This window comes from Kogia breviceps, chromosome 10 (assembly GCF_026419965.1).
Source record: "Kogia breviceps isolate mKogBre1 chromosome 10, mKogBre1 haplotype 1, whole genome shotgun sequence".
Classification (NCBI taxonomy): domain Eukaryota; kingdom Metazoa; phylum Chordata; class Mammalia; order Artiodactyla; family Physeteridae; genus Kogia; species Kogia breviceps.
The window spans coordinates 25,693,628-25,720,147 of NC_081319.1; the positions used below are offsets into that span (position 1 = coordinate 25,693,628).

The window sequence follows — 26,520 nt, forward strand, 5'->3', positions numbered from 1 at the left end:
CCCGCCTATAGCCCCGTCCCCTCACCCCCCTCGTTTAGAGAAGGGGAAACCAAGGCCCAGAGAGAGAGGGGGAGTTGGTGACAGCCAGGATCAGAACTCAGGCCAGGGTCACCGTGATGGTGTAAGACCAGGACCTGCACTTGGAATTGAATGGCCTGCTGCCATGTCTTGAATCACTTTAATGTTTAAATCTGTGTTTTGGAAGCTGAGTCCGGTGGGGCAACGGAGCTTGTACCGAGGGTTGGGAACCTCGGTTCACGTGAAGCCCTACCTCCCACTACCTCCCCAGCTGGGTTCGCAGCCCCAGCTTCCCTGGTGTCCCAGGACTGGCCCATTCTGCCCCCCCCACCCCCGCTGCTCTTCCAGCCCCATTTCCCGCCTCCCCATCCCCATGAGGGGCCTGGGTGTGGGGAGGGCTGCCGCCCACCCCCCAGAGCATCTCAGGGGAGAGCATGACCACAGCCGTCCCCGCCCTAGGCTGGCAGCACCGTGGTGCTTTCCGTGGGCAACCTGGCAGGAGTGAGTTTCTCTCGACCCTGATTCAGGTGCCTAGTGCCCCCTGGTGTCACCTGTCCGCCATGGGTTGGGATGGAAGGCCTGTGGGAAAGGGGGTGCTAGTCCCCCTATACTGCCCCCCCAGGACCCTGGCAGGTCATGGGCAATGCGCACGCACACACACCAGGCTGCGGGGCGGGCTCCTGGGTTGCCTGTGCACTCTTCCCATGCCCGTGGCATTAAATAGCAAGCAAAAAGTACCGTCATCCTGAGAGCCTGCCAAAGGAGAAAGAGAAAAAAGCTTTCTGTTTTCGTACCTTTAATGGCACCCATTTCCTGCTTTTTGACCGAGGGGCCCTGCACTTTGCACTGGGACCTCACACTGGCCAGCCTGTTCTGACTCGGGACTTCTCACTGCTCCCTCCATCTGCCTCCAGCTCTGGCTGGGCAGCGCTAGCTTTTCTTACCGTCAGCCTACTGTGTTCCAGTCTCCGTGTTCGGCCCTTTTCTTGCACTGTCTGTTTTGAAGCCTTGCTGGACCCCAGTGAGGTGGGTACTATTATGAGACTCACTTTAAAGGTGAGGAAGGGGAGGCCGCGGATAAGCTACGTCAACTTGCCCAAACCCTCCAGCTGGTGAGCGGGTGAGAGAGGCTCCCTACCCACGCGGCTGGCCCGCTTGTCCCGGCCTGGCCTGTGGGCAGCTGGAGGTGGGGGAAGGAAGGCACCACATGTCGATGCTGATGCTAGCTGCCCCTCCTCCTCCCTGTGCAGGGCTGTGTACCCCTCCCCTCCGCTCCCCTGCTCAGCACCTCACCCTCAGCCTCCAGGGGAGGAGACCTTGCAACCCAGACTACCACGTAGCCAGGCAACCGTTCCAAGACGCTGCTTTTCCTCCCTGCTCTTTCTGCCTTATTCAATATCTATCTGCCAGGCGAGCACAGCTCCTGGGAGTGTCCCAGAAGTATTCATAAGAAAGAAGGCTGGCTGGGGAGGGCTGCGGGGACATCTAATATTCATCTCGCTGCACCCTCCACCCCAAAGTCCTGAACCTGCTTCTGGGGGATTCTGAGAGATCTGTGGGAATCCAGATTCATGGGATTGGAAATTGCCCTGGGCTTGAGGGAAAAGGCCGTGAACTATGGAGAAGATGGGGGCAGGGGGAGGCTTTGTGCAGTGTTACACTTGGTCTTCTGCTGCTCTCTGGATGCCCCTGGTTCCCTAGCACGGAGGTGCAGATACCCTGCACCCTTAGAAGCAGCTCACACGATCTGCCTTCTGCTGCCACGACTCCTGCCATCTGTAATCAGATGCGAGATGAAGGGGGGGTGACCAGGATTAATTGAGCTCCTCTTATATATCCTGTGCCAGACACGAGGGAAAGAAAAATTAGCAAATCAGACCCAATTCCAGTTTCGCAAGTGAGAAAACAAAAGCTCAGATAGGTAGAGAGAAGCTGAAGGGCCACTGCCCTTCCCAGTGGCCATGCTGCTTGTACAGGAACAAAGGAATTTAGGAATCATCTGAGCCAGCTCCCTCATTTTACAGAAGGGGGAACTGACAAACAGGAAGCAAGAGCATCTCCTCCAGGGCCGCCCTGCTTGCTTGGCTCCAGGCTCATCTTGCAATTACTTGAGCTCAGTTTCAACCTGTTCTTGGATTCAGGAACTGTTTAGAACTCCAAACCTCCTTCTCTTCTCTAAAGCTAACTGCATTATGCCTGTGCTTATGTCAATATGCATACAGTCCTGTAGTTTAATAGGTAGAGCATAATATAGTTAAGACTCATTCCTGCGTCTTCAGAGTGGTGGAGATTTGGGACAATTATTTCATTTTTCATCTCTGTAAAATGGAGACAGTAATAGTACTTACCTCATAGGATTATTGTGAAGATTAAATGAGATCATTTATGGCACATGTAGAATATAATCTTGAATATTATTTAATTGTGTCCAACTTGTATCACAGGTATTTTTAAAATCTCAACCAGATAAAGAATAGGGCTTAGATCATATTCTTTGTTTCTTTATTGGTACCCCAAGTGCCTAGGAGTATGTCTGCAAAACAAGGGATAATAAATGTTTGCTTAGTTAGTGAAATTTTAAAAAATCTAAAAGTGAAGTCAAAGTAGACTTTGGAAACCGCACCAAAAGGGTGGACAATGGTGCTCTCTTAGCCAAGACTGGACTTGAGCAAACTGTGCCTCTAGCCTCCTCTTCCTTCCTTGTCCTTCCCCAAACCTCCAGCCTCCTCTCAGGGGATCACTGAACACCTGTCATTTCTTCTGTGGTGTGAATTTAAGATCAAGGTGGTCCCTCTCCTAGGGCTGGTTGCATTTATGGTCTTCTCTGCGATCGTAGAAATTCTGTCATCAGAGAGAGGAGGTGCACTGGGGTGGAGAGCTTATCACAGAGCTCAGGGCATGAGGCAGAGACTGGCTGGCTGTTGGCTAACCTTGACAGCTAGGCTGTATTGCCCAGCTTCCCTTGCAGCTAAGTATGAGCACGTGACGAAATTCTGGCCAGTGACTGGGAGTGCAAATGATGTGCACAGCTTCCAGGCCTGGCTCACAAAACCCTCATAGTCTGTCCCCTTCCCCGGCCACAAGAGGAGGACACCTCCCCCCATCAGGAGCACTGATTTTGGACTTTAATGGAGAGATGAACTTCTGTTATGTCAAGCCATTGAGTTTGGGGAGGGAGGTGGTTATCTGTTCTAACATCTAGTCTTACCGTAACTAATACAGTCATGAGGCGGTGGCCACAAAAGGAAGTTGAGCGGGCTGTTCCCAGGTGTGATGCACGTAGGTGAGGGCCAGCCGAGCAGGAAGCAGGGCAAGATTCAGGTCCTGCCTTTTTCATTTCCTATCCAGGCTTTTCGTCCAAAGGCTCTGGGCAAGCTGCTAAAACATCTTTGAAGTTGAGACACCCGTCATTGCTTGATCATTCTCTTCTGTAGAGATGCTGGGAGAATCAGAGAGCTGGAAAGTAGGGCAGGGGTTCTTTGATTTCAGCCCAGTTTTTTATTTTCTCCTTGGCTAAGAGTTTAGAGTTAACAATTCCCCAAGGGAAGAGTTCTTCAAGCTCTCCCTTTGCTGCCCCTCCCTCCGTCTCTTTCTCCTTCCCTCGTTCCCTCCCTCCCTCCCTTCCTTCCCTCTTTTACAGTGAATGTGCAGGCACGCAGCCCGGATTCCCAGCTATATGGCCTCATCAAGTTTCTCTACCTTTCTGCGTCTTCATTTCCACATCTGTACATTGAAGATGATACCATTTACCTTGCCAGGTCCTTGTGTGGATTAGAGATGTAATATCAAAAGACCAGCACACGGCAACCTCTCAGGGGAAAAGATGGCTCCTGCTTCCATTATTACTACTATGTCTATGCCTCATGTTCTCTGATTTCTGTGTTTCTATTCACTCCCTCACTCAGTGACCACTTATTGAGCACCTACTATGTGCCAGGCACTGAAGAAGAAGATAAAAACCCTTTTCCTCATATTGATACAAGCTGCATTCTGGCAGACAGGAAGATGTCATATAAGTGAGCAGACAGATAAAATAATTGAAAATTGTAATCAGTGCTAGAAAGGAAACAAACAGGTTGCTAAGATAGAGAATAAGGGGTGAGGGGAAGGTGAGGCACAGCCTGGATGGGGCAATCAGGGAAGGCCTCTCTGAGAAGGTGACCTTTCTGTGGGCCCAGAAGATTAAGGGGCAACCAGACAAGAGAAGAACTAGAGGAGGAGCCCTCTGGGAAGAGAGAGCAGCAGTGCCAAGGTCTTTAAGTGGTCAAGAGGCAGACAGGAGGCGGTGTAGCTGGAGCCGAGGGAGTGGGGGGCCAGGATACGTAAGAGGTGGATTTCTATACACACGTAAAGCCATTTAAGTGGGGTTTTGTGGTCCAAGTTACATTTTCACAGCAGTTGTCTCACAGTGTGGTCCCAGATCAGCAATGTCAACATCACCCGGGAACTTGGGAGACAGGGAAGTTCTCAGGCCTCGCTCCAATCTGCTGAATCAGAAACTCTGAGGTGGGACCCAGCTGTCTGTGGTCTACCAAGCCCTCCAGGGGAAGCTGATGCTGCCGGTCCCGACAGCAAGCCCCGCCCGTGGTTCTCGTTCCTGGCTGCACGCAACATCCAGGCATTTCAAGATCTGTGAATGTTGAAAACCCCGCCCACCGCGAGACTCTGCGTGAGTCCGGGTTGGCACCTGCGCGGAGGTAGTTTGTGAAAGCTCCCCAGGGCGTTGGCCGCCAGCTCCGCGGCGAGGATCTCCGCTCTAGCGGCCGTGAAGACTAGACGGGAGGGAGAAGAGGAGGTTGATGCAGAGGTCCACGGGAACGAAGTGGCCGCTTTGACTGGGGGGACGGCAGAGAAGGTGGAGAGGCAGGAACAGATTTTTAAATAGATTTAGAGGAAAAAAAATCAACCGGACTTTTAGATGGATTGGCTATGGGGTGGGACTTCACGTTCAGCATCAGACTGAAGGTAACTCCATGGTGGTAGTTACGACCCTGTGCTTGGAGGTGGCCTGTAGCCAGAAGCCCCTGGGAACAGGGGCTGGACCATGAGCCTAGGAACGTGAAGAGGTGCATCTTCTCTATCTGCCTGGCGGTTAAGGCAGCGAAGAAGATCAGATCGCAGCAAAGTTAGAAAGCTCTTAGTTTCTCCTGAGTGCTAAGAGGAGACGGGATGTGAAAGACCCCTCTCCCTTCCTCCATCCTCCTCTTCCCCTCACCTTCCCTCCTTTCTCCCCCCCTCTCCCCAAATGCTCAAGTGGGAAGTTCTTGTTTTAGAGTCAAGTTGCCCCAGAACACTCAGGAAGGGCCCCTTCAGGGAACACCCGCCCGGGTGATGTATCCAGGAGTGGCCAGCAGAGGGGGTGCTAGACTCGGAAATGTGCATTGCTGGGAGCGAGGCAAACCTTGCTGTTTCCAAGTCAACGAGGAGAAGGGGATTCGCTCCGAAAATAATGATCGTATCTACATGTATTAAACGGCCTCTATGTACCAGATACTGTGCTAAGTGCTTTCCGTGTACCGTCTCATTTAATCCTCTTAGTTTTACAAGGTGGCTGCTGTAAGCAGCCCCCATTTTACATATACTTAGGATAAATGACTTGGCCGTTGTCACCCAGGTCGTCACTGGCAAGACTGGGCTTGGTCGTCTAGCCTATCTGTCTGACCCCAAAGGTGTGTGGCCACCGCTCTGTCAGGAGGACCAGAATCCTCAGCATTTCTTTTTTATCCCTGGTGCTGCTTTCACTAACACTTGGGGTCGGAGGATGCCCTTGGAAGGTGGCGTCACCTGAATGAGCAAAGCCACGGCTCTGCAACTCACTTGCTGTGTGATGGTGAGAAAGTTACTTAGTCTGTCTGTGTTCAAGATCTTTCATCTCTAAAATGGGGTGAGATGATCTTACATAACTGACCCAGAACCTCGTACAGCCCAGAGGAGGTGCTCAGTTAATGGCAGCTCTTCTGCCTAAAATGATTTCAGAGGAGGTGGAAACAGCTCTGAAGGGTCTAGAACTGTGCTGTCCAACAGTCCTTCCTGTGATGTTGGAAATGTTCTGTATCTGCGCCGTGCAGTGTGGTAATCTGTAGCCACGTGTGGCTCTTGCATACTTGATACATGACTAATTTAAAATATAGGAGCTGAATTTTAAATTTTGTTTAATTATAAGAAATTTAAATAACCACGTGTCTGAGATCAAAGTCTGTGTATCCTTGAAAGTGCCTTAGGTATTTAATAAAATAAACCATATTCAACATTTAGATCCTGGCATAGAGCAAATGCTCAATGAACTTGAGTTTGTCCTAAGTCAACATAAAAGACAGGAAAATCAACCAGCAAAGCCGTTCTGCGTTTGACGCATTTTGTTCATTTGTGGGACTAGAGGCTCATATTTCCCCAAGAAAAATCTCTGTCAGGGTTCACTATCCACAGGGCGCTGTCTGGGGCAGGCTGTGACTTTCTTACTTTTTCATGCTAAAATTCTTTCAATATTTATTCAACATGTATTTAGCGGGGATAAAGGACAAGCTTATGTTCTAGTTCGTGGAATGTGTGTTCAAAACAAAATCCCTTCATTCATTCACTGACTAAAGAAATCCCGCTTCTTTTTCTATGCCCTTCTCTTTAATTTTCTCTTGCAATTTTATAAACCAGACAACTTCCTCCGAAGTTTTTTTTTAAGTTTTAAAATTTAAATAAGAAAATACCTGGTCCCCAGGAAAATACCTGGTCCCCCCTACATCACATATGTCTCGGTTCTAAAATTTCATCTATTTAGACTTCACTTTTAAGTAACGGTCAGTTGGCAAATCTGGAAATTCAAGGGTTGGAAATTCCAGCTCATGGTGGGTTAGTGGCATCGATTTCCTCCAGAGACAGATCTGCCTTGATGGACGCTGTTGTGTGTTTCCGCCTTAGGGTAATTTCTACTCTGGCTGTATTAGGCGCAGCTTGCTTCCAGCCGGTTGCATAAGGAAACCCGAGTTGATGGGCACCTGATTTCCAGTATCTTCCAGAGAAGTGTAGTGTTCCTCGTGGACTGGCACTCCGGGCTGTTGGCCTGTCCCCTCATCAGGCTGTGACCCAGAATAACACGAAGCCCCTGTCACCGGGGCAGCCTTGTCTGCTCCCAGGGCTGGCTGTCCTGCGTTCAGCGCCCTGCAGATCTTTGCTTCCTTTCTCACCGTCCTGAAGACTTGCACACTCTGGGTGCCCTGACTAGATGCCCAGCTTCTTGAACAAGACCTGTGGTTCTAGCCACACACAGCCCAGTGTAAAGAGGCATTTTTTTTTTTTTTTTTTTTTTTTTTTGCGGTATGCGGGCCTCTCACTGTTGCGGCCTCTCCCGTTGCGGAGCACAGGCTCCGGACGCGCCGGCTTAGCGGCCATGGCTCACGGGCTTAGTTGCTCCGCGGCACGTGGGATCTTTCCGGACCGGGGCACGAACCCGTGTCTCCTGCATCGGCAGGCGGATTCTCAACCACTGTGCCACCAGGGAAGCCCTTGTTTGGTTTTTTTACTTTACTTTCACTACATGTCCAAGCCCTTAATATAGGGAGCCCTCTGCTTGAACGGCATGTTCCTTTTTAAAAAATTTTTCTGAACCTGGCTCATTCCCAACTGTATCACCAAGGTCCCTTAGTCCCTTGGGAGTGGGGTCCAGATATGAACAAAGAGATGCCTTCCTAATTGTGCCTTTGCGTGAGGGGTGGAAGTGTCGGTGGTCTGACTCCTTGTCCACCACTCTTCTCACCTCTGTACGTCGGCCGTCTTTCTCCTGAGTACCCAAGTCGAGCATTCCAGCAGCCCTAGTAGGTGTCGGTACACCCCCTCTGTGAGGCCCTGTGCTACGTGGTATCATGGAGGGAAACATCCCCGGGGCTCCCGGAACCTGCACCACCATGACGTGTTTCACCCAGGTCTTAGCCAACCCGCTGTGGAAATGGCAGTTCCCACCCAGCGGCTGAGGGTGGGTTTTCATGTTACGTTATGACTCTACATACGAGCCAGTCCGTAACCCTCAGCCCTTATCTACCCGCTCCTCTGCACCGTCTCTTGGTAAAAGCACTGCCTTCATCCTCAAGGTGGGCATCATGGGTTTCCCCTACCGCCTCCGTTGTGCCTGGTGTCTGGCTGACTGTCACCGGGCACCCTTACCCTTTGGCATTCAGGTGGGGTCTGCCCGTGCAGAGCCCAGGGGAGACTGGAGGGAGGGAGCAGAGAAGGAGTGGGGGGGCGGGTGCTGGCCCTTCCTTTCAAGGTCACCTTGGCCAGGTGTGCTCTCTAGACTAAGGTCTTGGCTTCTCTCAGGCCAACCCCTCTGTGCAATGCTGTCAGTTCTGCTAACAGCTCCCTCCCCCGTCCCTTCAGATCTGAGGACATGACCCCTTAGCTGCTCCCAGCCCTGGGTGATTGTACTAGCCCTTATGGTCGTTTGCGCCTGCAGCTCTTTAAATAGGCCCTTTGTAAATAAACCTTCTCCAATTATCCTAATTTGAGTGTGTCATCTGTTTCCATTAGGTTCCTGATGGACGTGTCTTCCTTTGGCATGTATGTGCAGTCTGGTTTTGCTGGATTGATATTCCTGGTTGCTCTGTGAACCTCAATTTATTTCCCCCTCCAAACATTGCTTAGGTTCAAGATGTTTGCTGATTGTTCCAAAGCCTGAATTTCTCAATTCTAGTCTCTTTCAAACTAACCATCCCAACCTCCCTCCCTCCCTCCCTTCCTTCCTTCCTTCCTTCCTTCCTTCCTAGCAGTTCTGCATATAAATACTAGAGTCAGACTGCCTTGGTTAAAGTTCCAGCTCCTCTGCCTACTGATTATGTGACCTTACCTCTCTAGCCTCCGATTTTCTCATCTGTAAAATGGGGATGCTGCCTGGGTTATGACGAGAATTGAAGGAGATCTTACGATGATGTCTGCAGTTGGAGACTCCTCTCTATTTGTTGACTATGATTATTCCTATGTCCAGACCACTCTGTAACCTCCAGTTTCTTAACTTAGGTTTCCCAGGTCTGTCTTTCTTGTCCTTCTAGCTCGTAAATGACTTCTTCCTCAGCACTATCCATGATCTTTAGGTGACCTCTGGATTCCTGGTCTTTAAAGAAATCCTTCATTTCCATGGGCCAAGTATAGTCAAAGAATACACTCTTACGTAATTCTTATAGTTGAGTTTGCTGGTTCCTGCCGGTTTCTGGTAAAGAGTAAGAAAAAGGAACTTTGAATTATATTATTTTTAGTTTCTCCTATGAAGTAGGAGATATTCAGAATGCCTTGGAGGGAGGAAGAGGCCAGGGAATCTTTTTTTTTTTTTTTTTTTAACAATATGGGCCCAGCAGGAGGGAGAATTTGATACCAGTTCTAGCAGGCTGGGAGAAAAGAAAAGTACAAAGTGCTTTACACATGAAGACTATGTAAGTATTTTGTGGTTTATGCAGTGGATTTGGTCAAGATTGTAGAGGAAGCAGTTGAGACTAATGGTCAGCTCGGAGATTTAGGAAGATCTGTGGCTATAAATTTTCCATTACATGTCTGATCCATTAACGATTTTTAAGTGTTGGTTGTATGATTTTTCACCCCTAAGCTCCTGAGAATTGTTAAGAACAGGATTAGCAAGGAGGTGTGTGCCTGAAATTCACCAAGAAAGCGTGGAGGAAGCAGTTATACCGCATCCACAGCTGAACGCATTTTCTTGATGCTCTGTTTATTTCATATTTTTATGTTCTCAAGAGTCTCCCAAAATAGTAATTTGTGAGCATTTGTTTTCCCATCTAATTTTGCTTTAACAATAGTTGGAAGAACATAACCAGATGCTTTCTTTTACGAAAAAAAAAGAAATTGACATGTTGACATCAAAATTAATACTACTCTCCAAAAAGTCACTTTTTCAGTTGAGTTAGTAATTAAGTTGGCAGACCCACCTCTTAAATTCCGGGACCACACTGGTGGATGGGTGGGTGGGAGGCTGGACCCTGACCTGGCCTCAGGGAAATCAGCCAGCTAAACTTCTTGAAGTTCCCTGGAGAAGCATGCTGTAAGCCAGGTTTCTTATTTAAACAATTAAACTTTAATTACCCAAGTAAGAGGTGAATCCATTCTGCTTTTAAGAAACTTAATACATCATAGATGAGGCTACAGTTCCCTTGGACCACCACTCTTTTTTTTTTTTTTTTAACATCTTTATTGGAGTATAATTGCTTTACAATGGTGTGTTCATTTCTGCTTTATAACAAAGTGAATCAGCTATACATATACATATGTTCCCATATCCCCACCCTCTTGCATCTCCCTCTCTCCCACCATCCCTATCCTGCCCCTCTAGGTGGTCACAAAGCACCCAGCTGATCTCCCTCTGCTATGCGGCTGCTTCCCACTAGCTATCCACCCTACGTTTGGTAGTGTATATATGTCCATGCCACTCTCTCACTTCGTCACACCTTACCCTTCCCCCTCCCCATATCCTCAAGTCCATTCTCTAGTAGGTCTGACTTGGACCACCACTCTTAATCATGACGCTGACCCTCTTTACTGGAGGTTCCAAGTTTGGGGGTCTATCTTTCCTGAGCTTGTGCTTTGCATCTTCCTACGTGCATATATACACATAGAAGGTAAGTAACATTGTTGTGTGTTTTTCTCACAGACCATTTTCTCCTTGATTACTCACAGCCAGGACTTGTGGGAGAGAAGAACTCATTACAACTGAGGTTGGGAATTTGAGACCTTCTTCTCTCTGCTGCATTTCCTTTTGCAGAAACCAAAGCTTCAACTTCTACACCCTGTGCCCTTTGCCCCTTCCTACCTTATCTCTTCCTGTTTGTGGATCGTTTTGCCTTTATTTGAAATGTCAGTACTGTTTGCCATGCCTTCTGGGGACAGCTTGCACAAAGTCCAGGTAGGTAGGCAGCAAATCATGTGATCTACACCTTCCACAGCCATGATGAACCAGTTATGGTGAGCACTTGACCTTCAAGGTCATAACGTAGAGTTGGGGCTGGCCGCCATCTTGGGTCACATGCAAGATAAGTAAGTGGGTGCAACGGCCTGAGTGAGACAGTGCGGTCACCTCTCTTCTTGGTTTTTTGGTTCTGATGCCTGTGTCACCAGGCTAATCTCTGGTGCCTAAACTTGGATTCCATAAGCTTTTCTTTTCTTTTTTTCTTAGTCGAGTTAAATCGAGTGAGTTTCTGTTACGTGAATCCAAAAGAGTTTTTACTTTGTATTGTCTAATCGGTCATTAAACTCTTGGAGCCTATAGTCCCTGTGTGCCTTTCAAAGTACAGGATGCTGCCTAGTACACTCTAAGTATTCTGTAAATAGGTGTTTCTCAATAATGGGGATTTTATGGAGTGAGAATTATCTTGACCTGTAGATTCGGGTTGTACTTTGTTTCATTGGGGGAGAGAGGCCATGTGGCAGTAATAAGAATCATTCACCTGTTCATCCAAAGACATTGCTTCCAGATAACAGAAATTGAAAAGTAAGTCAAGGCCCAGTTTCTGACCTTGGGAGGCTCCCTGTCTCACAGGCGAGGTAGCCATGGAGAGCAAATAAATTAGAGTTTGATTGGTGAGTGTAGCCCAAACAGAATGTTCCCTCTCTACGTCTGCTGTGACTGTTGTTCCTTTTTGCAAAATCCAATAACTCTGGCCAGCTGGGTGTAAACACCAGCACTGCCGCTAGCCCAGGCCTACCCATGGGTCTGTGATTAGGACGCCGTCTCCTGGTGATGGAGGAAGTGTCCCTTACCTTTACCCCCAACTAATTCTAATGTACAATTCCTCCCTTCTGCATTATCATTGTTCACTTCAAACGAATCACTGACACTTGCTCGTTCTATGCTATTAGTCATGTCTGAAGTTCAACATTGGTTCCCATTTGTCTCTGTTGCATGGGTAGGACACTTTACACAATGCTGGAATGTCTTTCAGTCCCCTTTCCCAGATATCACGAGTTGGAATATGTCCAAATCAAAGGATTTTCCCTTCCTCTTGTTCTCCTCTCAGACAGAGGACCAGGTGGCATCCGTGCTACCATCCCCCGCATCCCGATTCAAAAACTTACCTTGTTTCCCATGGGGAAGGTCCAAGCCTCTGTCACTGATTAATGAATTCATTGAATGAACTATTATTAATTACTGAAAGATGAATTTGTAATTTAACGTAGATTGCTGAGTATCCACCATGGGCCACGCCTCAGGCGAGGTCCTGGGGACAGTGCAGAATAAAGTCCACCCAGTCAGAGCCTGTCCTCTGGAGCTTGGTGTCCAGTGACAAAGACCACTGGGAATTAGCAAGTCATATGAGGGCAAATCACAAAGGGCCGGTGGATCTGGTGTGTCTGAAAACACACCACGAGAGTGCCGTACGAGTGAATGAGGTGCAGAAGGGAGGGGAAAGCATTTGGATTCAGGGGATAATGTGTCCAAAGGCCCCAAGCTGGGAGGCACAGCCTAAATAACCTGGCGGTGGCTGCACCTGGAAGGCTCAGGAAATGAGAACAGCTATGCATCAAATTGTCACCTTGCAGAAAACAAACGCTCTGCTTTGACCACAATAACTGGCTGGTGGGTGAGAAACCCACGATCAAAACAAAATGCCTCCGTTGTCACTGAACTGGAAACTGTTTTATTGACGTCAAGATATTTAAAAATATATATGAGTGACGATTCTCAAACAGCCCGTCCTCCCTCCCCTGGCCTCTTCTCCCTCCCAGTCATCAGAACTTCACACAACCCTGAGCTTTCCAGGAGGTCTTCGCAATAAAGAAGAGCCACTGAGGTCCGAAGGGTCCTGGTTTATCTTGTGAACCTTTTGCCTCCCTGTCCGGGTGAGGACAGAAATTGCAGAGATCCCAAAGAGCAAGATGTAGGGGAAAATGAGCAGAATTTGCAGTCAAGTTGGAAAACTGCCGCTGTTAGCTGAGGCTGTCTCTCTTGCCTTTGATTTGTGACTGTTTCTTCATCATCACCAGCATCACTGTAGTAGCAGCAATTAACACTGAATAGTCGGTACCTCAGTGCCAGGCATTGTGCTAAGAAGTGTGCACGTATCATCTTATTTAATCCTAGCAAAACCCCATTAAGATGGGGACTGTTAGGTTGGTGAGTGTGAAACTGTCAATATTCAAGCACTTCTTGACCTGCGAAAATGATCATTTCGCATGGTTGCACCAGGGCTTTGCAAAAATTGTCCATGTTTTCATAACTGGGGAATGGCTGAGCTGAGATGCGTACCCGGCTGTGTGTTGTACCAAAGTGACTGTGTTCTTTGGCCTGACTTGAGAGCGGGAGGGAAGGAGAGATGAAATACCATAAAGGTCCTATATTTTTCCTCCCCTGTCCTAGTTGCCTACTCTGTGTGTCTCGTGGGTTAAGAGAGGAGAGAAAAGTCAGAAGATGCTGGGGTCTGAACATATTCCAACAATCCTTACCCTTTCCACTCCGCTGCCCCGTTCCCACCCTGACTCCATCGAAGACTGGTTTTCCCCACGAAGGGAATCACTGGCACATGCTACCTCCAAGTCCAGGGAAGTGGTGACGGCAAGCACAGCCAGACCCAGGTCCCCGAACAAAGCTGAGAAAAATCTGTCTCTGCACCTCTCCACTCTCCTTCCCACTGTCTGTTCCAGGCCCACAGCCCATTGCCTAATATCCCCACCAGAGAGAGAGAGAGAGAAGGAGGAAGCAGGGACTGGGTGGGGAATCCGGCTCGCTCAGTACTTCCAATAAAATCCTAGCAAAGATTCCCATCAGCCTGGACAGGTAGTGTGCCCACGCCTGCATTAGCAGTGATCCCGGCTGTATCTTGCTGAGGGTGTGTAAAGCGTTCTTTACATGCGTCATCTTAACGCTTCCTCATAACAACCCTACAGAGGTTGGGGGGAGGGTATTATTACCATCCCATTTTACAGACGGAAAGACTGAGGCACAGAAGTGCTTAGGAAAGTGGCCCAAGGTCGCCCAGCTAGTAGACTCTGGCCCCAGCATATCACGTACCTCTCTGACTCACGTCATGGGCTGAACCAGTGGGGAGCTGAGGCTCAGATGCCCAGCCCTGGAGTGGGGAACAGGGGTGCAGCATCACCTGTGTGGGTCCAGGCCCATCTCAGTCACCTGAACTGAGGGTTGGGAGAAGATGATTCCCCAAAGGAAACCTGGGTGCTCTCAACCGGAGGAAGAGGGGCTGGGTGTGGGCAGGAAACCACGACTGCCCTCCACTGTGAGACTCTAGCAAAGTGTTTGACAGAGAGGGTATTTTTCTCTCCAGTCTGATGTTGGACCCCCATTTCAAAGAACAGTAGGCTATAAAAAGGCAAGGGAAGGAAGTATCCATTAAAAGGTCCCTGCGGGCTGTGAGGTCAGAAAGAACAAAGCAAATCGTAGTGAGGGAGGCTCGCAGCCTGGTCTAAACTTCAGGGACTCGGGCAGGACAGAGGTTCAGCCCGAGGACCTCGGACAGGGTTGGAACCTCTCTGACTCCATCTTCCTTGTTTGTCAAATGGCGATAAAATACCGACCTCTCGGGTTTCTGGACAGGATTAGGTGTCCTAATACATGACAGTTCCTTCGCCCTGTGCTTGGCGTGTGGCTCATTTTCAATAAATAGTACTGTCTGCAGTTAATGTTGTCGCTAAGACTGTTTAGATATGAGCGTCCCTGTGATCCTTCCTCTTAGGCCAAGGGTCTCATTTGCTCTTCTCCAATCTTTGGTTCCTTTTTTAGAATCACAGGTTCAAGGACTTTGTCTAGTACCTACAACCCTAGAAGTCCTGGTGGTAGTTTTCCAGAACTTAAGTTGTTTTTCCTTTGCGGGGGAGGGGCAGCGCGGCTGAGTCAGCAGGGCCTCCTCTGATCGGCTTCATCTGTTTCTGTCGGATGCTGGAGAAACAAGAGCCCAGGTAGTCCTTTGGTCCACGGTGATCAAATGGCAGTGTCCTCTAGCGCTCCCACGGGCCTTCTGTGGGCATCTCGTGAGATGCTTCAGGATCCAAGCCCAGTGGCCTCTGGCAGCCATTCCGGGCTCAGCTTCTAGAACCCGCTTGCTCTATCTTGCCTCCTCTTTGGATCCTGCCTCTCCTCTCTCTGGCTTGACACTGTAGACTTCCCGAGTGTCCTGACTGATACGGATCAGTCAGGTGTCTTTTTTGTTGCAAACAACAGAAACCCAATTGAAACGGACTGAAACAATTAAAGTAAGTGAAAAGTCAGGACACACAGCAGGATTCAGGGATTCCAATGGCATTATCACATTTATGTCTCCAACTCTTGCCTTTGCTCTCTTTTCTGGTGGCTTCATTCAGGCAGACTTGTCCCATCAGGTGGTGAAGCTGCCACCAGGGAAGGTGGCTCGCACCACGTGGTCGCACGAAGGCTCCCAGTTCGGCGCCCTTCCTGCATGCCCACCCTCAGCCGGCGACTGCATCCACCGCTCATGTTGGGCGTGACCATGTAACCTCTTTTGGCCAAAAGAATGTGGTTGGAAATGACAGAGTGCCAGTTTCGAGCCTCTCCCTTAAGAAGAATTGCCTGCTCGTATGCTTCTGGAATCAGCGTGAGCATATGCTGCAGGTAGCCTGCTGGTCCTGGAGCGCAAAAAGTCATTTAGAGCAGAGCTGCCCCACTGACCACAGATGTGAGCCAGAGGCAGAAGCGTGCCAGCGAACCCACAGAGCTGTCGGTGTGACATCAGTGCTTACTGTGCTCCTGAGCTGTGGGAGGGTCTGTGATGTAGCCTCGCGGCCATAGGTGAGGGGTGCACAAGCTATTCTCCCAACCACCGCTCCCAGAAGAGAACTTTTCCTTCCTGATGGTCCCAACAAAAATCCCAAGATTGATTTCAGTTGGCCAGACTTAGGTCTCTTCCTAGAGCCGGGGTGAGGGGGAAAGAGGAGAATCTAGAACGAAGACATAGTTGCTGAAAGTGAAGAAGCAGTGATCTCCAACAGGAAAATCATGCTGCACTTACCAGAAGAAGGTAGAAAGGATGCCGAGCAGGTAGAATGACTGACTCTCAATACCCCATCCCTGAAGAGGACGTAGAAACCTGTATCCTTGGCTCCATGTTAAGCCAGGAGCCAGGCTTGTTCATGTCTACACGCATCTGTGTAGGGTGGAGCTCAACTGGAGCTAAGAACCAGTCATCAGTTGGCCAGGCCCTATAAGGAGGCCCAGGACACAGTGTTTGATGAGCCACCCAAATGAACGTGACCTTGTCCCTAAGGTCACGTGACCTTCCATCCCTTTCCAGGCTGGAATGGGTTAGGTGGCTTCAGCCAACTGGCAGGTTACCACCTGGCAACTTGCCCTCTTTCCCCACCATGCCAGCTCCACTTGGAGGTGAAAAGCAGTGGCCGGAATAATTGCTGGGTCCACACCTGGACCTGATTGAGGGCCGTTCTTTCTTTGCAGCCCCAGTCCTCAATTGCACTCTTGGGGCTTTCATCTCTGGAAGGGTTCGCGCCCTGCTGCCTCTCTGTCTTTGAGAGAGAAGTAAACTGAATTGGAAGCATCACCTGCAATAAATATAACCCCTTTGCCCTTTTTTCATGGGGTCATTCAGCTTCTTGCTGAATATCATTTAAAATGAAGTTGAATTAAAAACTCAAGTGGCTATATTTTGCTTGCTTCCTCCAAATCCCACCTTCTCTCTTGACCTTTTCCCTGCTCTGTTTAGCGGCTGCTATCTTTAAGGAATGACTTTTGGCTCCAAGACATTCATGGGGAACTTTTGAGGGACAGCACCCTGGGAAAGGACAAATTTCTGTCTCATTCTGGCAGTATCATACCCCACAGCTGCACGACAGCCTGTGCTTTCTCCAGGGCTTCTGTCGGGTAGAAGCACTTAGAGATGTAAAGAGAAGGCTACCTTTTCTCTCTTCCTCAGGGGTCACCCATCACACTCCACTCCCCACCCTCCCTTAAATGCCACATCTCCCTGTGGGGCTGGGAGGGAATGTTGGAAGAAGGCCTGGGTGAGGGAAAGCGAACACTGGTCCATGTATTCTCTCCGATTTCACCATTAGGGATGAGACAATAGCTCTTGTGAACACGAGCAGGCTGTGTTCAATGCAGCTTTCTTCCCCTCCTCAATGCAGCTTTGATCCAGCCAGGGCTACCCAGAAGGAATTCCATTGTAACTGGGGCAGCCCAACCTGGGAACCACGTCTCATTCTGTGTAGGGGCGGCTCCTCTCATGATTTGGGAGGTTATTAGGACCGAGCTTGGACCATTCCATGAACGTGGAGCACTCCCATCCCACCAGCAGCTCCGCACACCAGGCTGATCGCATTTAACACATAGCCTTGCGCTAGGTACGATGGCTGGTGCCAGTTATTAAACTTTGTCTCTCAGCCTCAAAGTCACCACTGTTTGGTGCACTGTCCTTTCTCCCAGCCAGCTGGTGCCATGCTAGGTTCTGCCACTAGGGGGTGACAGAGAGGGATTGCAAAACTGGAGGGCAGAGAAGGCACTTTCCTTCTAGTTGCCATGGGCTTCCTTCTGGCAGAGCAAACTCTCTCTAGCTTTCTTCAACACTCCTAGTGCCAGCCTCTTCATCATGTCTCTACCCCATGATTTACAAAACTCTCCTACTTTTAAAACAACCTCTGGGTTTTTCAAACAATCCCGCCTCTCTGTGTACAATTTCACTCACAACAAAGAAAGAGAAACATCAACAGCTGGTCCAGTAAGGGAGGGGTCTCTTCACGCATAAAGATCCAGTTTCTTCCCCGGCGGGGGGGTGGGGTGGGGTGTTGGATACAGCTAAGAAGATAAAAATAATGACCTTTCACCTTCGGGAACAGTAATGGAAGATTAATTTGAGGCTTTGAAACTAATGAGTTGGCTTGTCCTGGTGCAGCACCCCGTGAATAACACCGCATTTGCAGAGCTGGCAACCCAGAGATCTTTTTCCTGGGGCTGGAGAGAAAGGAGGGATAAGAAAGAAACTCATTTTTAAAAACAAACCTCAGAGCAGAGAGATCCCCATAAGCTGATATTAGAGGAAGAAAAAAAGCAAAAAAACAAAAAACAAGGAGAGTGTGCGAATTACGTACCTTTAATCTGCTTAGCTTTTCACTGGCGGAGAGCTGAGGGGCTCACCCAGGCAAGAGCATTGTGCGGTAGTTAAATCCATGAACTTGGAGTGCATCCCTCGAGGTCTAGGCCTGATCTGTGGCTGTCTAGCTGTGTGATCTTGGACATGTTTTTCCGCTGTGTTTCAGGGAGGTTTAGATTAGAGAGTTCATGGAAAGCACGTATGTTCAGGCCAGGAATCTGGTTATTTTTGCATTTTTGATGATGATTGCGAGAGGCAGGAACAACTTGAGGGTGCTTTATCCACGCACCGGGAAGGCTGAGTTCTCTGCTCTGCCAAAAGGAAATGTCTAAGAGCAGAAGACCAAAGCAGAATCAGGCTGATGCGAGTCATGGGGAAACTGGTTTCTGCACCACCCAAGAAAGAACCGTCTCACAGTCTAGCTGACCGACAACGGGCATGGCTGACAGCGGGGAGGCAACGAGCACCCCATCCTTGGAAGGAATCAAGCAGGAGCTCTGTCCACTATATTAAAGGATGGGTTGGATCATTTCTAAAGATCCTTCTCCCTGTTCACATTCCGGATCGTGTACCTGTTAAACGCGTTGCCTGGGGTCTCAGAGCCTGGGTTGCCTTCTCTGTGAATCAGGCTGATGGTGCTACTGACCTCCCTATTACAGTCTCTCTCCCTTTTTTCTTCACGCCTTCCCTTCAACACGATGCGGATCATGAAGGTAGACACTGTGCTAGGCTCTGGGGATAACCAAAAGGAAGTAAATGGTGTATAGACACTGCCTTGGAAAAACTCAAGCATCTAGTGAGGGAGAAAGATGAACAGAACATTATAAAGCAGTTCCACAGGTGCACTGAGAGAGCTACGTACTGAGTATCCTGGAAGCACAGGGGAGGCGCATCTAACTCAGCCAGGATGAGGTGGGGAAGGGGCCTCAGAGCATGTTTCCTGGAGGAGATGCTGTAGGAATTGGATGCTGGGAGCGCTTTGCTTTGGAAGCAGAGTAAACACTATGATCAAGGCCCCAGGGTCAGAAACAGTGTGACGTACAGGGAACTGTACCAAGGGCAGTGCCGGTGGGATGTAAAACATCAGGTGAGTGTGATGGGAGACAAGACGAAGAGAGAGCGACTAGATGACGAATGCCCCTGTCTTCACGCTAAGGAATGTGAACTTGGATCGTGTAAACGTTGAATTGTCAATGGCTGGTTTCAATAGGCGTGTTCAGGTTTCTGTTTTAGAGCGACCTCCTGGGAGCTTACGTGGAGGAGAAATTAGGAATCGACAAAGCTGGACCATCAGTTGGCTGACCTTTGAACCCTGGAAGTCATCTAAGCCAGAAGTGGCAATGCCATGAACCAGGCCTCTCATGGACTTGCAGCAAGGATGCCACGGTGGGATGCTCAGGGAAGCTCCTAGTAAAACATGAACTGCTTCCCAAATGTACAAGATCCTTAAAACTATGACCTCTCTATAAAACTTTGGTCTGGGGGGTGGGGGGCATCGTATAAATTGAGTCCACTCATCACTTACCACGTAGCGGCAGTAAAAGCCGTACGTGTCATCCAAACCAGTATAAATGGTACTTGTGCTTAACGGGAGCCTTTAAAAAGGTAATGAAACCACTGGCTTGAGAAATAATTTTTGCAGATACTTCTGGGATACAAAGTTTTCCATTCCAAGACTGAATATTAGTGCTGCTGGGAAGGACGGGGGAGAAAAGCACAAGATTAGATTTCACACAGACAAACTAAGAGGGCAGACGATGGTCTTTGAATGAAACTTCTGATGGATTTGGCACTGGAGGCATGAGAGGGCACTGGAGCTGGGCCCAGATGTCTCAGGTTTGCTGAACTGTTTTTGCAGACAGTTGGACATTTACCAGGATATTTTGTATCTTGCAGACGTGCCCTGGAATGCCTCATCTCAGGGAAGGCGAGAGGAGTCTCTCTTAGGCAAGTGTGGTGTCTGCTTCTCGTGCTGTTTATGGCAGGGTTGAAAACTGTCTTCGAAATTAACGATAGATGTGCATAAATCTTCTTCAGTTACCTAGCAACTAATACAAGACAGCGCAGAGGTTCACAGGGCTGGGAGGAGGTGAACCTGTTTTAGGAATACCTGGGAGCATCTTGGTGATGATACTTGGGGATTGCTGGGAGGGAAAGAAAGAAACACGACTAATTAAATGTTTGCATTTCTTTCTTTCTCTTTTATTTCACATATAAATAGAATCAGATAACAAAAACCTTTCCTAAATCCCTGAGGTTTCTAGCAAAGTGAGGGTTTACGAAGACTAGATAATTTGTGAGCCCTCTTTCAAAGCTAAATTTCTGGCTGTAAACTAGCTGTGTGACCTCGTGTATAAAATAATAGATCTGAGTAGGGAAATTGTAAAGTTTCACTCATATTTCCAGGACGTATGGGGTGATAGGGTTTTTAGATTTCAGTTTTGTTGAATCAAAGATATGTGTCCTGAGTCAAAGTGGATTTTTTTAGAAGGAAGAGGTGTTGAAATAATGAAGTCATGAGGTATGTGACTTAACACACACACACATGTTCTCTGTGTGTATGTATATATATATATATATATATATATATATATGTGTGTGTGTGTATTTTATTTATAAAAATTAGTCTATACATTAAGCCTTGGGTTACAAATTCAGTACAGGGCCTGGCAGGTGACACTGATGAGTTCTGTGCCCAGGGACCATAGTGAACCAGACATCTGGGCAGTTGGTAGGTGGCCCCGGCTGAACACGGCCATAAAAGAATAGGACCCGGCACTGCCAGATCTTCTGATTCTTCAAGAAAGGCAGAACTCCAGAATCCATATAGCACCTCCTATTTTTAAAATATTGACAACCACTTTGAAGTTTTAAAAAGCATTGTGTGGGCTAAACAAAGCAAGTCTGCCTGAAAGCCAAAAGCTCTGAGCACTTAGTTCTCTTTTTAAAAACTGTATGGTTGCTCATGACCCACTTTATGTGATGGCATGGAGATGAGCTCGCCCAGGCCGCGGGCTAATAGCATCCATCCAGTGCTCCTACATCCTGTGCCAGGTGATTTTCACATTTGTCATGCTCAGTGTCGGCCCGGAGGCGAGTGTTACTTATCACAGGAGTTAGGATCTTTATTCTCAATATAAGGATGCTGAGAGCCACATACGTCAAGGTTATACTGAAGGTCACTTAGCTCCTGAGTCCTGTGTCTCCAAATCAGTCTCATTTCTCTGACTCTACAGCTGCCTGCTCTTAAGGGTTTGACTCCCCTGGAATAAAAGGGGGGTGTTTGTTATTTTTATAAGGAAAAAAATCGTTTTAACAGAATTTCTTTTAAGAATAGGGAGCTGTATTTGTTTGCTGGAACTGCTGTAACAAAGCACCACAAACTGGTGGCTTTTTTTTTTTGCGGTATGCGGGCCTCTCACTGTTGTGGCCTCTCCCCTTGCGGAGCACAGGCTCCGGACGCACAGGCTCAGCGGCCATGGCTCACGGGCTTAGTTGCTCCGCGGCATGTGGGATCTTCCCGGACCAGGGCACGAACCCGTGTCTCCTGCATCGGCAGGCGGATTCTCAACCACTGCGCCACCAGGGAAGCCCAAACTGGTGGCTTTAACATCAGAAATTCATTCTCTCACGATTCTGGAGGCTGGAGGTCTGAGATCAAGGTGTCGGCAGGATTGGTTTCTTCTGGAGTGTCTCTCCTGGCATGTGATGACTGACTGTCTCCTCCCTGTGTCTTCCCATGACCTTCCCTCTGTGTGTCTGTGTACTAATCTCCTCTTCTTAAAAGGACACAGTCATATCGGATTAAAGCCCACCCATGTGACCTCATTTTATCTTTTTAAAAAGAAATTTTTACGTAATCTTTAAAGGTCACTTTCCATTTACAGTTATGACAAATTTTGGCCCTCTTTCCCGTGTTGTGCAGTACGTCCTGGAGCCTGTCTTATACCCAGTAGTTCGTACCTCCCGCTCCTCCACCCTTAATACTGGCCCTCCCTGTCCCCCACTGGTAACTGCTAGCTTGTTCTCTATATCTGTGAGTTGGCTTCTTTTATGTTATATTCACTAGTTTCTTGTATTTTTTAGATTCCACATATAAGTGATATCGTACAGTATTTATCTCTCTCTGTCTGACTTATTTCACTTAGCATAATACCCTCCATGTTGCTACAAATGGAAAAATTTCATTTTTTTTTACAGCTGAGTAGTAGTCCATTGTGTGTGTGTGTGTGTGTGTGTGTGTGTGTGTGTGTGTACACACCTCATCTCCTTTATCCATTCCTCTGTTGATGGAAACTCAGGTTGTTTCCACGTCGTGGCTATTGTAAATAATGCTGCTATGAACGTTGGGGTGTGTATCTTTTTGAATTAGTGTTTTTGGAATATATAACCAGAGTAGAATTGCTGCATCATATGGTAGTTCTATTTTCAGTTTTCTTTTTAGAAACCTCCATACTGTTTTCCACAGTGGCGACACCAATTTACATTCCCACCAACAGTGTACAAGTGTTCCCTTTTCTCCACATCCTCAGCAGCATTTGTTATTTGTGTTCTTTTTGATGATGGCCATTCTGACAGGGGCGAGGTGATGTCTCACTGTGGTTTTGATTTGCGAAGTTGGGCATCTTTTCATGTGCCTGTTGGCCTTCTGCATTTCCTCTTTGGAAAAATGTCTATTCAGTTCTTCTGCCCATTTTTTAATCAGGTTGTTTGTTTCTTTGATGCTGAGTTGTATGACCTGTTTATATATGTTATTAGATATTAATCCCTTATCTGACCTCATTTTATCTTAATGACATCTTTAAAGATCCTATCTCCAAATACAGTCACCTTCTGAGGTACAGGGGGTTAAAGCTTCAATCTGTGGATTTTCAGGAGCCACAGTTCAGCCCCAAACAGAAGCCACCCACTCTTTTTCCCTCTTATATCCCTGTAGTATTATTGGTATTGGAGAAACGGAGAGAGGTTTTCGTGTTTTTTGCGATACGCAGGCCTCTCACTGTTATGGCCTCTCCCGTTGCGGAGCACAGGCTCCGGACGCGCAGGCTCAGCAGCCATGGCTCACGGGCCCAGCTGCTCTGCAGCACGTGGGATCCTCCCGGACCGGGGCACGAACCCGTGTCCCCTGCATCAGCAGGCAGACTCTCAACCACTGCGCCACCAGGGAAGCCCGAGAGAGGTTTTCTAAGTCCGGGAGCCAGAGTGTCAAACAGGGTATTGGGGAACCTGAGGGGGTCTGCTTGTCTGTCCCAGCATCCCATCAGCTCCTCAGAGGAGTGGGGTGTGTTTGCACACTTGAACCAGTCAACCCGTTCCCAAAGCATTGCTTCAGTGTTTTAGGATAAATAAAATGACGTTTAGCAATGTCACTCTTTCACTTGGCATCAGTCCTTATATCTGTGTGTCTTGATTTAAAATAACATTAATGTGGACAGGTAGCATTATTTATCATATCAAAATCATATATATCATATATATCAAAAAATCAACCTCAGTGACCAGCAGAAGGATTTAATAGGATTCTCTGTAGCCTTTGGAAACTTGGCTGAGGAACAGTATTTGCAATGTGAGAAGATGTTCAAGATAGATGAAGTGGAAAAAAGCATGTTAAAGAAATATGTAGAGTTTGATTCCAACTTTTTGAAAACAATTTATTACATGTACATATATTTTCATATATATGTATATGCATCTGTGTTTATTTGGAAACATATGCTCTAAGATGTTTAAAATATCTCTTGGTCATGGAATTGAGATTCCATGAAATTGCGAATATTTGAGATTTTTTTCTTCTGTTTTTCTAAATGTTTTATGTTTTCTGCAGTAAATATATATATTATCTTTGCAATTAGGAAAAAATCGTTAAAAAACCCAAACCTTGATATACACACTCAGTTTACAGAAAAATTCTTCTAACTTAGCCTGTGCCATAAGGAGCTCTCTTACAGCTTTTCTCATGGGACTGCATTTATAAAAATTTCATTTACTTGCCATTTTCCAGATACAACTCTCAGCCATGATTACCTGGACTTGTAGAAGAATTTTTGTGCCAGGCCTGAGAATCTCTTTTCTCTTTTTTGTCCATCTGACTTTCTTTTCCCATGAAAGGGGTTTTTGGAGTGAATTCAGCGAAAGGGTAGTGCCCCACAGACCTGGATAAGGGGTATGAAAATAAATACGTATGTTAGATATTAATCCCTTATCTGACCTCATTTTATCTTAATGACATCTTTAAAGATCCTATCTCCAAATGCAGTCACTTCTGAGGTGCAGGCGGTTAGAGCTTCAACCTATGGATTTTCAGGAGTAACATCCAAGTAGATCTAAAAAGAAGTATGGGGGCTTCCCTGGTGGCGCAGTGGTTGAGAGTCCGCCTGCCGATGCAGGGGACACGGGCTCGTGCCCCAGTCTAGGAGGATCCCACATGCCGTGGAGCGGCTGGGCCCGTGAGCCATGGCCGCTGAGCCTGGGCGTCCGGAGCCTGTGCTCCGCAACGGGAGAGGCCACAGCAGTGAGAGGCCCGTGTACCACAAAAAAAAAAAAAAAAAAGTAGTAGGATGTAACTTCTTAGTGACTTTGTGCCTTCTAGTTCTCTGTATTTATTTGAGAGATCCTTTGGACACACTTCTTTTTTAATAGAATGTGCTTTGATTGGCTAAATATCTCTATAATATACATTGTATATTTTTATGAAGGAGAGGTTTGTGGAGGCTGATGCTGTCATGTCAAACTAGGAAGAGGCAGTAGTGGTCACCTTGATCAACTCTTGACATTATTGGTTTCCAGACCTCTGAATCCCCTAGAGAAACTTTATAAAGGGTTAGGGTCCCATACTATTAAAGAAAAAGAAGGGGCCTGGGCCTGTGGATTGTGAAAGCTCTGGTTCTTTTGATATTTGATCAGGTTGGAGAACCCTTTTTCCACATGACTCACGAATTTCTCCCTTCAACCTCACAATAGATGGTTACATGGACACTTCTAGAGAAAGAGAATTTTCTACCTCATGAGCTATTCCATTCCACTCTTGGACAGCTATGCCTGTTATAATTCTCTTTTGCATATAACTTGGATAATTCCAACCATTTCAGAGGTTAAAAAAAAGAAAAAAAATGGAGTCACTTTGCATGTGTAACCAAATAAAAATTCCATGGTTGGTCCCACGTGGCCCAATCTCTGCATAGGGCCACGTCTTCAAAAGCAAAAATAATAATAATGATAATTCAGGGCTTCACCTGCAAGTCCTAAAGAATGTCGTCAGGGGTACACTTCATTATCCGTGGTAACATTTCTCAAAATCCTTTTCCCTTCCCTTCTTGATTCTCTTACACTCCTCAGTTATACCAGAACTCTCATTCACTGTCCCAACCCTAAATCTCCCCAAGATCAGCCTGCATGCCTCTGCAGGCTCTTTTCTTTTTCCATTCTCAGCAACTCAGTACATAGATTTATTTTTATCCCTCTGGATGCTCTTCTTCTCTCTCTGGTTTGTCCACTACCCAGACTTTCCACAACAAAGGCGAGCCCAGGAAATGTGTAACAAAACTCTTTCCTCCTTTCTTCCATTCCATCTGGGCCTATTTTTCTATACCCAATTCCATGATATTGCTTTTTTTGTTCAAGCCAGGAACTGGAGAAAGGAGAAGATAACCTCAAAGATAAAATTCTCTTTATCACATGTGATGGGGGAGGGCTAAAGTTGGGCACCGTGGCACATTAATAAGCTATGTGTTCATCACAGTAGTGATTTTCTTCATCTGCCATGGCTAGACCTTGGACCCCTACGTAGTTTAGATAGTTCCTCCTCATTCTTCTAGCCTCCTCCCCCCAGGCATCATAGGTATTCATTAATAAATCCCACCGACTACCAACTGGTATCTATAAATATTTTTTTTTCCGTCTCTGGATCTAATTCCTCCTCTTTAGTATTGTCTGTAGGTAAGTTCTTCCCTGATTAGCATGTTGGGGGATATTAAACAATAATACTGTGCACCCCAATGACTTATAGCGAAGTATATGCCATGCATGTAGAATCTCAGCTGCATCAGCCAAACCTGGCTTTTGATCCCAGTCTGTCCTTTACCTGCTGTGTGATACTGGGCAAGTCACTTCATCTCTGTGCCTCAGCTTTCTCATCTGTAAAATGGGGCCGTCACAAAATCTAACTTAAAGGGTTGTGAGAATTAAATGAACTTCAGCTAACTCATGTAAAGTGCTTAGCACAGCAGAGAGCTGGTTCTATGCATGCATCACTATTTCCATTTTTCTTTTAACCATCCTTTTAGGAGGGGATGGACAGAAGAAAGGGTTATTTTGCTAGAAAGTGAAGAGGACCTGGTGAAAGACTTAGGGCAGACGTCAGCAAACTAAGTTTGCAGGCCAAATTTGACCTACCACCTTTTTTAAAAAACACATTAAAGCTTTAGTAAAACCCAGTTACATTCATTCATCTCTG

At 47.3% G+C, this 26,520-nt stretch overlaps 1 protein-coding gene across 2 annotated transcripts in view; it reads left to right on the top strand.

The window, feature by feature from the left end:
• ADAMTS9 (ADAM metallopeptidase with thrombospondin type 1 motif 9) overlaps window positions 1–26,520 on the top strand; it is a 226,863-nt gene that overhangs the window by 198,290 nt on the left and 2,053 nt on the right. The gene's annotated exons all lie outside the window — the stretch shown is intronic.